This window comes from Zingiber officinale, chromosome 2A (assembly GCF_018446385.1).
Source record: "Zingiber officinale cultivar Zhangliang chromosome 2A, Zo_v1.1, whole genome shotgun sequence".
NCBI lineage: Eukaryota > Viridiplantae > Streptophyta > Magnoliopsida > Zingiberales > Zingiberaceae > Zingiber > Zingiber officinale.
In genome coordinates this window covers 22,732,115-22,747,565 of record NC_055988.1, presented here as the reverse complement: position 1 = coordinate 22,747,565, position 15,451 = coordinate 22,732,115, and the positions used below count along the sequence as shown (strand labels likewise).

The window sequence follows — 15,451 nt, the reverse complement described above, 5'->3', positions numbered from 1 at the left end:
CAACGTGCTGAGGTCGCATCCGACTTCCCGCCACTACATCTAGCTCCACACCGTCAAATCCAGCTCCTCATCCGACTTATTCATCTACTCTTCCAGGTCACGACGACTCGATCAATGCCATGACCAACTCCCCGATCAACTTGAGGGCGCCCTCTAGGCTCGGGTATGTTCTCCATTCTTATTCTATGCGCATTTCATTACTCTACTATTGGTTCTGTTCCTTATATAGTCGTTGGATCTGCCTCGAGCATTGGGGTACCAGGGACCAGGATAACCCACTCGCTAGCTACAGGTAACGTTGACCAGAGGACTTCTGACGACTTAGTCAACATAAAAGGCAGCTCAACATACCCTCCTCCGGGCCATAGCAATTCATACAGCATTCCAACAACATCACCCTGACAGTCAATCTGACTTAGCTTCCAGACAGGATCAGTTAGGTCTCCCCACGAGTATCCGATCACTCATGACCTACTCCAGGCCTCCCCATGAGTATCTGGTCATTCTCACAAATTTTATCAGAATAGATATTGCATCAATTCTGACTAATGGTGAAAAGATGAAAAATGCAAAGTCAGTAAACAGTATATATAATAGATATTTTTTTTTAAAAAAAAAAACCTAATCGATTGGTGGTTTCACCAATTTAGAGCAACCTGGCTCTGATACCACTTGTTGGATTATAACACATGTGAGAGGGGGATGGGGGTGAATCACGTGATTTTGGAAAACTTGTCTTTTCTTTGATTTTGAAAAACAAGTACGCAGTAAAAAAGACGAAAAGAGATAAAAAAAAAGGGGGAAAACTAGAACACAATTGATTTTGCCTGGTTCAAAGCCTTCGACGATTCTTACTCTAAAACCTATGATCCCATGGACCGTATCGATGGACAATCTACTATGATCTTCTTCTGGAACCGCCGAATGAGAGAAACAAGTACAATGAGGTGTAACAGTTTACACTTCCCCTTTTGTAGCAGTAATAAAGAAAAAACACTTAAATAAATTTACCAATTGTTCGGGGCGGGCTTGTGTGTTGCTATCGGTCTGCCGGAGATGGTCGAATCTCTCGGAGGAGCAACTCAGTGGCAGAACGACTTCTTTTACGTAGCAGTAGAACTCAGAAGGACACTTGAGTTGAGTGAATATTCGTTGTCTTCAAATAGTTGCTTCAAGCCTCCTTTGTTTGTTGTCGGGGGCACCTCCAACATTAGCTCTCATCCCTTCAGCTTCGGAGCTGATAAAACCCATTTCCTGTGGTTTTTACCCTACTAAGGGCGCCTCCATCAACCTTTGAGGCGCCTTAAACCTCCGATCGCAATGGACTTGATAGCCTTTGCGAGCTCTACTCTTATCCTAGGCGAGGGTGCCTCCAATCGCCAGGAGGCGCCTCAACGCCTGTTGCTCTGAGGCACATCTAATCGCCAGAAGGTGCTTCGAGCACTGTTCTTCTGAGGCCATCTGTACTTTTTTCTTTTGCAAAATATGTTATTCCAAAAACCAAATACAACCTGCAAAATAGAGTTAGCACAATAAAACATAGTTTATTAATTAGTTTCTGTCTTTCCAAAATCAAAAACTAGTCATGATCTCTATTTAGGTATCCCAAATGAACCTAAATTGGACCAGCACCTAAAGTCTCCAAATTGGATAGTCCTCTTTGGATCACTCTCTTCGAGTGACTTACCTTACTTACGATGCAGAATCGCTTGACAGTCCTCTCTGGATCACTCCCCAAATTGTATTTGAATTTGCAAAAAAGATAAAATTATGATGTTATTTCTAGATCTCATTTGATCAGTTAAACTTATGAGTGAGAAATTTCTATCATTTTGATTTTCTTTTTCTTATTGTAATAGGGAAAAAATATTGTTATCCCACATAATTTGTCAAGTTATTTAGAATGCATTTTTATGGTTTTTAAATCATTCATTTACTTTCATAATAGTTTTAATTTATTGAGTGGAAGTTTTTTTTACAATTAACTTAAGCCCTATAAATTTGAATTTCCAATATTTTTTTAATGTTACCAACTTATATTTGCAATTCGTATAAATGCCATAAAATCAAAAGGCTCATAAAATTTAACTACCATGTTGGAGATAGAGATGTTCTTTGTATATTGCAAGAAGTTAACAAGTTAGTGTTAAGTTCTCTAACAAATAGATGTTTGCCATTAGATGATCTCGATAGGTTGAGTATAAGCAAGGAGTCCATTATTGCCCACCATATCGAAGATTGAACTAATTCTAGCCTATCTTATCGCGTCATGAATTGGTTTGCTCAAATCATGCATTTTTTATCGTATTGATACTGACAAATCTAAGATTTGCACCCTAAAAGTAAGTTAATTTTATAGGAATATTATAGTGAGGATTTGGGTTATAAAGTTTGATTTAAAGATTTTTGATGAATGTATATATTTGCAATGCTGAAGAATACTTTTGAGTCGCAAGATTTATCGCATCACCATTAGTGTTCAATCAACCTAATCATGGAGCTAAGACTGGCTTAACATTACAAGACAACATTGGGAAGATGTAGAACCAATATCATCACATCTAAAACCCTTATTGTCTCAATCATTTGGGTTTTACAACACACATTACAAGAACTAAAACAAAAACATTTTGGATATAAGTCAATTGCAAGAAATCTTCTCTAACCGTATAAAAATGATAAGAAATCCACATGCGAACTCAATTTGATAGATGTTCAAAGCAGTTCCATTCCCACGCGCTTATTGTTGACCATATATTTGAATATTTGCCAAATCTTGAATTTATCGATCAGTTTCCTCATTGTCCATGGTATAAATAGGGATTTGACAGTTCTTAATATACCTCTTTGGGTCATCTATAGGATTCAAATTATCTGCATTTTCCTTGTAAATTTTCACATATGTTCTGGCACCTGCCAAAATCAAATTTTCTACCATAAAAAGATGATAATTGTTCTCGACCACTGAGTCGAATATGTCTGTAAAGTTCGATGAGCATTCCAATTTGTACCCGTTACAAAGTTTGCATTCACATACTAAAACCAATATATATCCAGTGCAGAAGCGCATGAATAGATGAAGCAAAGAAGTTTATTTGTTTCGATAGACAAAGCATAAATTCCACAAACTCTAAATTTAAAGAACAGAGAGATTCTTATGAATGACAGAAACAACACTTTGAAAATAGATTAAGAGATTGATAGACACATGAAGTAGGAGGGTTGTAATCAAATTGCTAAACTCTAAAACTTTACGAGATCCCACATGCCATATCCATGAGTTGTCCTGGTGACCCGAACATCAGCACATGGCACCTTCATAATTCATATACTATTTACAATTTGATTAGGATATTTCCAAAATGAAAGAAGTTTTCCGATATAATTGGAACTTTTCATGTAAGTGAGATGTTCATTGAGGTGTAACTGAAGAAGTCATCTAGGAGAACGACTTCTGCACGTGCACAACAAGTGGATGCTCGAGATATACCTAGATGATAATGGTGCAAAAAAACCAGGCGTTCTCTCATTTGAAGCGATAAAAAGTGTTCGTCCTGGGGGGGGATCCACTTCGCGATCCTCCGCTAGATGGATTCAAGATGGGTATCTTTGTCAAGATGGGGATGAAGGCTCCTCTCAATTCCAAATCGATCTTTTCTAGTCTTTAAAATAGCCCCTCATCGCACATGAATAGCATCATAATCACCAAGTAGGTGTTTGATCTGCAAAAGTATTTGTATTTAAGACCAACATCAGAATTATGAGAAACTTTCCAGACTAAGCCAAGAAATATTCCCAAATAAAAAGACTGCATAGAAACATAAGAAGCATTATAAGCCAGGCAGGCCTCTTACGCGAATAACCTACAAAGTTCATTCTTGTCATATTTTATGAATCTACTAAATCTTATTGCATTCTATAATAATAACAAGAATGAAAAGTTATTCATGTGTGTTGGAGAAATTCTCCAGTGGTATCTCAATATGCATCCTTTGTCTGTCACAAGAACAAATTCATCAAATGTTCTCATGTCACACGTTTGCATGAATTATTCATTTGAAAGTGAATTTCTCTTGAAGGGTTTGTGCCATAGAAACATCACAACCCTCACAAAAAGTGAATTTCTCTTGAAAGATATTTTACTTGTATTATGAGATAGTTATTATAGCTATTTTGCAAGTCAAATAACTCGTTGGAGAACCAATACCTTATCTGCTACATACCTTAGTCTTTTGGCAGCCATCATAGGAAGAAAATCATGTGGTAGCAAAACAGAGCTGTGATTGGTTCGATCCTTGCACTCCATAAACCTGGATGTTCATCATGGTCAAGACTAGAGCTTGAAGATTCAAAGATCACCTAGCAAAGTATCGGACCATTTAACCATAGCAACATCTTGGGAAATAAAGAAAATTTCATGTGTGGATTACTTACCATGTAAGAGGACTCGCAGTGCGGTTAATTAGTAGCACATTGGAGTAGTGATTATTTTAGTTGAGATCACTCCTGCTAACTCCATTCATGTGAATCACTCCTTTTCTTCTTAATTTCGAATTTGTTGACAATATGTGTGACCATGCCTTTGAGTTGTCCAAAATCAATCATATTTTACTTGAAATGAGATCCAAATCCTATAAAGAATCAAGAGAACATGAACTTGTGCATCTTCGATTTTCATTCGATTTTAAATATAGAGAGGAATGTGCATATCTTTCAAGTTACAAGTAGATTTGATATCAAAGTGACAATCTAGCTATGTCAAATTGCTAAAGAAATTAAATATTAACAAAACATACATTAGACAAAGTGGAATGGAACCCACTGCACAACCTATCAGAGTTGATCTACGGGAAAGATGCAGAAAGCTACATGAAAAAGTATATGAGCATAAGTTTCCCCGCTATTGATTAAATAAAAAAGGAACAAAATTTGCACAATGCTTCATTAAAGTTTTAGAAAAACACAAAAATAATGTCCGTGACTTGTCAAAACAAGGTCAGCACACAACTGTGGTACAGTATAGAAAATAATAGAGCTTTAATTATATTATTCAAGAAGTTTTTGTGTTTAGTGCAGCTTCCTTATATTCAAGAGGCTGAATATCTTGATTTGTTTCAATGAATTTGGTTGAGATGATAATCACAAAAAAGAATGCCGTTGGAACCGAAGAATCGTCATAACGGTGAGAGTTCGAGGTGCCGTTCACTAGATTCATCATTCTACCAGACGAAATAATTTAATAATGATATTTTAGAAAATGCATTAAAATTTAATAATGAGGATGTAGCTCAGATGGTAGAGCGCTCGCTTAGCATGCGAGAGGTACGGGGATCGATACCCCGCATCTCCATGAATTAGTTTATGTTTTTTATGTTGTACGTCAAAGTTTACCTTGTGTCTTCCTTCACATTGCATTTTCCTTTTTATTTGCAAATTAAATATATATACAGGAATTCATTTATACATTAATTAGCTGTTAGTATTAGGGAGGTTTAAAAATATACTAATTTTTGTTTAAAGTATTTGAAATTGATTGATTGGAGTGAAATACAAATACACACATATTGACACCCAATGAGATATTTTATCCCAAGATCTATTGAATCAAATGTCCATATAAGTACTAACTATACCAACCCATGAGAACGTCTGAAACGGATAGATGAAGCTAAAAAATATTGAATCACTTAAATCAATATTAATGTACTTTTCGAAGTCTTCTTAATGTATCTATGTCCCTAGATTTGAATTTAATAACATAAATCGAGATAGAAGAAATTTTAAACTTACAAACACTTGATAAAATTTATCACAAACTTATTATAAGACCTACAGATAATACTATTCACTAACTACATTATCATTAGATTCCTAAAATTCCTTTGGTTTAAAAAATATTAAATTTTTAAATTTCTAAATAGTATAACTTCATCAACCAATTTCTTCCAAAATTAACGGATGGATTAAAAAAAATCTAAATCATTTGAAACTAAAATCAATATGCTCCTATAAATCTATTTAATATATTTATACTTTTATATCTGAGTACTACAGTTGGGATGAATGATTTTTTAAATAGGTAAATTAAAATTTTAATATGAAAAGAAGGGGTATACGGGAATGTAATACATGATTTTGAAATTATAAAAATTGAATATGTGAAATAGAAAATACTGAAGCTTTTTCACACAGTTCAATGAAATGCCGTGTTAGATTCCAAGGATCTTAGGTTCATTTATAAAGGGTAGCAAATAAAAGGAGATCCCATATTCAATATATCATCAAATGAATATTAAAAAAAAACATCCTATAAAAAAATATTTTATATAAAAATATGCTTTTTTTTCAATATTATTGTATCTACTACAACCTAATCAATTATTTTATTTTAATCAAATTTATTATTTATATAATACGCTTATATTAAAATATTACTTGGTCAAAATCATTTAAATTTTATTAAAATTAATTTAAATTATTAAAATCATTTTAAAATATTTGTAACACCTACCTAAATTGTTGTTATAAAACTCCTAGTGACGAGTCGAGCCAATCGGAGGGATCAAACCCACATACGGCTTTGGCGGAAAATTCGATCAGCATACGAGGGAGCGAGACGGAGAGAGGGTGAGCGACGGAGGAGAGGTCCTGCTCGCCGACGCAGCTGCAACGACGAAGCAACAAACCTTAACTGCCTCCGGAACAAAATTGCAAGCAACAAGACTCTCCTTTCTTTTCCGTAGCCAAGGAGAAGGAGACATGAGAAAGATCATGGATTGCAATGTACTCTCGCCTCTTCTTAAAAAAAACTGTAATGGCCATTTAGACTAGGTGGACTTGTACTCTTGCCTCTTCTTGCAAAAAAAAAAAAAAAACTACTGTAATGACCTTTTATACTAGATGGAGTTTAGAGTTTAGAGTTTAGGGTTTAGAATTTAGTCTCATATCATTTGTTTTTATTGACGGAGTGGAACTACCGCTATAAAAGTAGAGGCTATGGTTCTATTTTATTCATACCTTTCTCGGCCTTTTGGCTAAGATCAAGTGTAGTATCTGTTTTTATCAGTTTAATATCTGATATGTGGACCATTGGTTCACTATGATATTAAATTAATTTTTGTTTTGGGGAGGGATCATTACAATAGCTTGCTACTAGATCCTTCACGCGTCATCCCTGTGTTGCACTTTTGCAGGGGTTCGGCGCACCCGACCAAGTTAAATTAAATTTTTATATTAAATTAAGTTTATTTTTAAATTATTAATTATAGTCCAAGAAATTAAATCTTAAAATTTTATATATTTTAAAATAAATACAAATTATAAAAATAATTGAATTTTTTTTACTAATTTAATTAAAATTTTAAATTTGATTAGGTTATTTAAATATAATTGAAGAACCATAATTAGGGTAGTTTATTTTTTTAATTTGGTTAGAAAAAATAATTTTACTCTGCCCAAGAAAGATAAATCACATACCAAACAACTTTCTAAGTGGGATGACATTTAATCATTAGGGAATACCAATTTGATTACACCGTGAGGGCAGAGTTTGGTATCAAGTATTCAATTTTCGTTGACTAATCCTGGGTTGATCAATCCAGCCATGAAAATTTTCCATCGGTCCATCAGTCCAGTGTTCTTAGATCAACCATCCATTAGAGAAAATTCATCCGTTAATTCACCTAGATTTAAACTCGATCTTAAATATTTGGGAAACTAAAAGAAGTGTCCTACCGTGGTACTATTAAACAAGAACAAACTTATTTATTGCTTGAAACTTATTCAATTAGTTATTAAATTTAATAATTTAAACTTATTTTATTTTATTTATTTAGCATGTTTATAAAAAAGTTATTGATGATCATTATTCACCATTATACTTTTTCAAATTTATTCGTAAGTTATTGAAGCATGTCCAATTAATTAAAATTGTGTGTATTGAATGAACATAAATAACTCCGTATTAAACTGAACACTAAACTTATTTTTGAACCATTGGTTCATTTACCGCCCTATCCAGCATGCTTGGGATATGCAACAAGGACACAATGATAGAGAATGCTTGGGATGTGTACCGAGAGCACAATGTTGTTACCATCTCGATGATCTTCAACCAACTTCAAACCAATGCTTTGGATAAATAGGCTTGCTCAATCAAACCGATAAGTAGATTGTTCGGTCACACCGAAAGAACTGCCCAAATGAAAGACCATGGGAAACCCCTAACCCTACGATCTATAGAGGGCCCGAACTATAGGAGAATAACTCGAGGGGTGATTAGCTTCCGGTTTAGGTTAACTAACATGTTAAGGCGATTTCATACCAAGAAGCAACAGAGTTGGGAAAGTAGGCAATAAAGTTCTTTAATATATTTTGCAATGAGAGAAGGAAGCAGAAGGGCAAAAGTAAGATTGACTTTCCACATCTCTTCCCTTCAGGCTATTGCAAGTTGATATAAAAGAAACAAAACGAGTTCAATAGGATGAACCTAGCATATCAAATGAGAACCACCAAAACCTCAAGAGCAAGATGCATGAATTGAGACTTCCTCCTCAAAATATTTGACAATACGATTGATCATGTCTGAAAATTGAAAAGAGGTCATGCTAGCAATGGTGACTTGGTTATTGATTTGAATAAGACTTTTTACTCTGAGAAAAGGTTTTCCTTCGATCCCACACACACTAAAACAAACAAACAAAACGTTAGTGCCCAGAAATCGGGGGAAGTCTTTGGCGAAGGGCCTCCTACGCTCAAGTCAGTAAAAATTCTGGATGGGTGAGTGAAGAACAGTAGAGAACGTTTATGTGAGAGTAAGCTTGAGATGTTGAACAAAACATGCGTTGGCAATGGAGAGGACTTCCTTTTTATACCACCTCTCATAACCTCCGTAATCATGAGGTGATGAAGAATGTCAGAGGTTGTTGGATAATGGAAAGTAATAAACTTGTGCAATAATTGTCCAAGGAATCTTCATTTTCCCACATGTGTACCTCTTTTGTCGTTTATAGCTTATGTCATTGATGAGGTAATTAACGGAATATGCTGTCATAAGTGGTCGGTTGATGATAAATATGATAATCCCCAAGAAAGGTTCTGGAAGAATATTCTTTAACATAAGGTTGTTATTTTGACAAGTAGTTAGGATTTGCTGCTCATATTGTCTCATGAGGAACACAGACTCTCTAGTGCTTGCCGTGAAGACACAGACGCCATCAAGGGCATCCCGGGTTGCAGTCACATCGACGTCCCCCGTAACAATTGCGATGCAGCTCGAAGGATCGACATCTGAAGCCGATTAGTGATGAGCCGAGCGAATCAGGGGATCAATCCCAGAGAATTCAGTGGAGAATTTGATGTGCTTATTAGGGAGCGAGGCGGAGATAAGTTCCAGCTTGATACTATCACTAGTACAATAATTAAATTATTAATTATAATATTTGAAAATAATTTTTTGAAGTCAATAAATTTAAAAATTTATCGAAATCAAGAGCATTGGGTTAAATTTAATTGGGATTAAAAATCAATATAAATCGCACTGTAAGTTATAATAGTGTTTAGAATTTTTTTAATTAGGATTAAAAATAAACATAAATCACAGTATAACTTATAATAGTGTTTATGTCACGCCCTAGAAGAGTTCCTGTCCGAAGAAATTTCGGCAGCACCTCCCCTGTATGGGTGACAATCTGAAGCATTTCTACAGGCATAATATACAACAGCCACAGGCGGCTGGAATATACACACAACCACGCAGTTAATAATCTCAGCCTACACGGCTGGACAAATATATCCACAACCATGCAGTTATATATATATTTCTATCAGCCCACTCGGCTGAAATAAAAAAAAAACAACACAGCGAAACATACATAAAGACAAGCCCATACAATGAAAAACACACTGCTAGCCGGCTAGGCTTACACCACACAACCAAAACAACACTCCGAACACAAAACCGGAACACACAAAGTCAAATACATACATCTCATATACCAAGATAAAATAACAAACAGGCGGAGGTATGTCTTCTGATGTGACGTGGGGACCAGCAGACAGGATGCTCCAAGTGACACCATAAATAACCTGGTACCTGAAAAGATAGTGTCAACGGGGGTGAGTTCAACAACTCAGCGAATACCAATGAACATGAGTAGTAAGATATATCTAACAGCAACAAACATGGAATACAGCTTCCTAATCATATATAGGGAATATGCAAAACTGAAAGGTAACTGAGGAAGCTGTACTCACCAGGAACTCCTATCCAGACAAAAGGGTCGTCAAACTGAAAGTGTCAATAATCCTGTATGCAGGTCAAAGTATGCATCCAACCAAAATGCAGCAACCAAATGCAGCAAACACAATCATAAGAATATAAATACATCAATGCATATGATGCTAATGATGCGTCCTGGTCACCCCTGACGCCAGTCAGTCATCTCACACACAAATGGTGAGACCGAGTGGGTAGGGCTGTGACAACCGTGCACTCTGTCGTCACTACTCTTGATGAGTGACCGATTGGACGGGATGCTGTCGGAGTACTCCTGTCCTGACCCCAAATCATAAATGGGGGAGCTCAATGCTCTCATCTCCCGGTACACGATAACGGGGAGGTATCTCTGTCGGCTACCACGCTGAGTCACCTGACCAACGGAGCCAAACAGAGTCCACCGTCTGCCGGCTACCATGCTACTACACTAAATGCCAGCGGAGCCAAATAGATCGGAACTGTCTGCCGGCTACCACGCTGAGTCACCTGACCAACGGAGCCAAACAGCAGAACCGCCACACACCTGCCTGATAAACCACTAATCCATGAGTGGTGGTGTGTGCAGTACATGTAACTGGCGATGGGCTCAACTATAGTGGAGCCGACAATCGCACAGCATGCAATCATGATGCATGACACTAAGCATAGCAAAACTAATCAACATAACCATATCCATATATATAAAATGAGTACTGTAAAATCGATGGTCACATACCAAGATCTAGAGTACACAGGTCAGATAGAATATCAAAAACCTATGTCCTGAACATAATAAGTATGGAATATCCTGATCAGCATAGAAAAATCCATATATACATAATATGGGTACCATAGTATCAGTAGGTCAAATCCACGGATCTAGGGTATACAGGTCCTCTTTGGTATAACAACCTAGGTCCTAAACATATCCCCCTTCCATAGCACATGTACCAACAATATGCACAGATCAAAACCACAAGGTCTAAGTACATGAATCATATATGATATACCAATAGAAATACACAATCCAGGCATGGCATAAAAACCTAAATATCAGATAATTTGGATACACATGCCAGAAACAAAAATCCAGAGCCTAACCCTAACCTCAGTAAAGCATAGTATGTCACTCTAGAAACTAAGATACTCATGGCAATAAGATACTCATGGCAACAAATCACGAGATATAAGCACGGATACATCACGGGCGACAAACCTAACATGCTATGGATATCAAACAGTGACATACCAAAGGCAAACATGTTCATTGCTTGTAGTTATAAAATACTATGCATATCCAAATGACAATATCATAAAAGATAAGTCAAGAGGTACCCGCCTCCAATGTAAATCGTATCGAACCAATCCGATGTCGAGTCGCCCGTCTCGAATCACAGTCCTGTAACAACATGATATACAGATTTATCTAATTACATATTAATTAATTAGATAAATCAAATTCCCGAGAAGCTAACCTAAACCCAAATCCAATTTTAAACCTTAAATTGGATCATCAACTCCTCAATCATTTCATAACTAATTAATACAAATTAGAACTTGCAACAATTATAATCCCTCACAACAATGTAATCATATAATCTAGATTACATCATGATCTATAACTAAAATCAAAACCCTATTCCTTACCTCAACACCAAAGTCTCTTCTGTTGGTCCACAACAGGTGGTTCCTGTCGGAATAAGGGCAGCCGCTGAAACCAAATACACCACCGTCGCAATGAATCTATAATTAGAAACCATAATCCGTAGTTAGCATAACCTTCCACCCAACCCAAGTGCTGCTCACGGCAAGACAAGAATCAGAGTACCAAATTTGAAAACCCAAACCTTAAGCCTTCACCTTCAACCCCTCTGCTGGATGCACCTGCTGTTGGCGTCGGAGCTCTATGGCCGGCGGCTCTGAAGAGGGGCGCCACCAGGAACTAGGGCACGGCCTGGAGGATAGGGCAGAGGGGAAGAGAGGAAAGGAAAGTATGCGACGATGGAGAGGCTAGGTCACGCGACAACTTGAGTGTCGGCGAGAAGAGGAGCGATCGGCTCCGGGGTTCCTGTGGCCGGCGGTGGATCTAGGGCACACGGAAGGAGTGGCCGGAGAGGGCAGCGGCAGTGGCGTCGTCGGCGTCGGCAGGAGAGGGTGGCAATGGGGTTTGCGGCGCCGTTTGAGAAAGCGATTAGGGCAGAGGGAAGAATCGGGCGTGAGGTTTCGGCGGGGGAAGAAGGAACGGATCGAAGGAAATAAAAAAAACAAATAGATAAAAGAAAAGAAAAAGGAAAATGTAACTTTTCCTCATTTTAAATGGGGTAGCCTAAAGAGACTTTCCCGGGACCCATAATTGATCCCCGTAACCTACACCATACAGTCTCCGAAAAATTCCAGAAAAATCTCCAAAAATTCCGAAAAATTCCCTTATCATTATTCGTAAATTTTTGGTATTTTACATTCTCCCCCACTAATAAAAATTTGATCCCCAAATTTCGTTATCTACCATCAGCAAGTACCAACAACAGATATAAAGCATAAATGCTGAACGGTAAACAAATAACATATCTCAAGTGAAAAGATGGGGATATCGAGCTCGGATAGTATCCTCGAGCTCCCAAGTAGCCTCCTCGTCCGAAAGATACTACCATCCGACCTTAACAAGGCGGATAGTCTTGTTCCACAACTGACTCTCCTTCCGGTCTAAATCCGTACCGGAATCTCCTCATAAGTGACGCCAGGCTGTACTAAAACTGAGATATCTGTCAGCACATGTGTCAGTTCGGGTACGTATCTCCTCAGCATAGATACGTGGAATACATCATGCACTCCTGCCAAGGACGGTGGTAGTGCCAACCGGTAAACTACCGCTCCAATCCTTTCCAAGATCTAGAAAGGTCCAATGTATCGTGGAGCTAGCTTACCTCTGAAGCCAAATCTCTTCACCCCTTTCGAGGGTGAAATTCACAGAAATACCTGGTCGCAAATGGAGGACTTTAAAAGTCTCTGACTCCGGTCAGCATAACTCTTCTGGCAGTCTTATGCCTCTAACATCCTCCGTCCGATAGTATGGACCAACTCTATCTCAAGCTGAGCCCTATGAGGTCCTAATAACTGGGCCTCCCCAACCTCATCCCAGAGAATGGGTGTCCGACAAGGCCTACCTTACAACGCTTCAACGGTGGCATTTGGATAGCCGAATGCAAACCGTTGTTGTAGACGAACTCTACCAACGGCAAATGGTCCTCCCAACTGCCTCCAAAATCTAGTACACAAGACTTCAGCAAGTCCTCTAGAGTCTGAATGGTCCGCTGTGACTATCCATCTGTCTGAGGATGGAAAAACTGTACTGAAACAGAGCTGCATGCCCAAGGTCTGCTGCAGACTCTGTCAAAAACGAGACGTGAATCAGGGTCTCTATCCGAAATAATAATCAATGGAACACCACGTGATCTGATGATCTCCCGGCAAAACAGATCTACCAATCGATCCAGGAAATCTGTCCTCCGATTAGCTAACGAATGCGCGGATTTGGATTAATCGTTCAACGATTACCCAAATCGCGTCATGACCTCATCGTGTCATCGGCAAACCCACCACAAGTCCATGGTAATGTGTTCCCATTTCCACTCGGGAATTGGAGTCCACTGAAGTAATCCAGCAGGTCTCTGGTGCTCAGCCTTCACCTGCTGACAGACAAGACATCTAGCTACAAATTTCGCGATGTCATTTTTCATACCGTTCCACCAGTAAAAATACCTCAAATCTTGGTACACATGGGTACCGCCTGGGTGGACAGCAAATCATGAGCGATGAGCCTCCGGAAGTAACTCCTATAAGACCGGATGAGATTGAAGTACGCATAATCTGCCTCCGAAGTGTATAACACCCTCCTCGTCTCGTGTGAACTCGGTCTGCTACCCGGAAGCTATCTGGCTGCAAATAAACTGCAAATACTGATCAGCAGCCTAGGGCTCTCGGATCCTCGTCCGGATCGACGACTGAGCAACCATGGTAACCAGTCTGTGACCACAACTCGGTGGCAAGCCAAAGTCACTCTAGACTTCCGGCTAAGTGCGTCGACAACCACATTAGCTTTTCCTAGGTGATAGCTAATGGTACAATCAAAATCCTTTAGGAACTCCATCCATCTCCTCTGTCGGAGATTAGGTTCCTTCTAAGTAAAACAGATATTTGAGACTCTTATGGTCAGTGAGAATCTCAAATGTAACATCATATAAATAATGTCGCCAAATCTTCATGGCAAAAATAATGGCGATAGCTCCAGATCATGTACAGGGTAGTTCTTCTCATGCTTCTTCAACCGACGAGAAGCATAGGAGACTACTCTATCGTGCTGCATCAAAACAGCGTCCAAACCCGGTAGAGATGCGTCGGTATAGAGCACGAATTCGTCCTCTCCAGAAGGTAAAACCAAAAATCGGAGCCGACACTAAACTCCGCTTCAGCTCCTAAAAGCTGGTCTTGCAAACCTCATGCCAAGTGAACTTCACGCCTTTCCTGATCAGGCGTGTAAGTAGCATAGCAATCCGTGAGAAACCCTCAACGTATCTCCGGAAATATCGAGCCAAACAAAGGAAGTTGCGAGCCTCTTTTATCGACTCCGTCTACTCCCAACGGTAACAACCTCGATCTCCTGTGGAACCACGGTATACTCCTACTGGTGACCGCGTGTCCTAATCATCATCACATAAGACAATCCAAATAAGCACTACTGATCATCACATATAGATGTTCTCGTTGAAACATCTCTAGATCTAAGCAAAGGTGGTGTACGTGACTCACCGCGGATCCGAAATAGATCACAACATCGTCAACAAAGACAATGGAAACCGATCCAAACATTCTAGGGATACCCAAATCATCGAGTCCATGATAACATCTAGGGCACCGCAAGCACTAATGGTAAAACCAAGACACATAATGTCCGTATCACAGACATTCCTAACAATAAGATCCCCAACAATAAACAGATCTAATCACCAACGATATATAATCACCAAAGAATAAAAACTCCAGTGTGAGAGCAATGCTCTATCACACGAAATAACACATATGTGGGAGCAACGCTCTACCACAAGAAATCCTCCATATGTGGGAGCAACGCTCCACCACAAATAATCCAAAATATGTATCCACAATAAATATGGGAGCAATGCTCCGCTACAAACAATC

General features: G+C 38.4%; 1 non-coding gene and 1 pseudogene across 1 annotated transcript; one reads left to right on the top strand and one right to left on the bottom strand.

Annotated features, from left to right (window-relative positions):
• Positions 1 to 2,782: 2,782 nt before the first annotated feature.
• LOC122043585 lies at positions 2,783 to 4,354 on the bottom strand (annotated as a pseudogene).
• Positions 4,355 to 7,013: 2,659 nt separating this feature from the next.
• On the top strand, positions 7,014 to 7,211 carry LOC122044569. The gene has a single exon (XR_006129604.1). It is a non-coding gene; the product is annotated as a U2 spliceosomal RNA (small nuclear RNA).
• Positions 7,212 to 15,451: the final 8,240 nt, after the last annotated feature.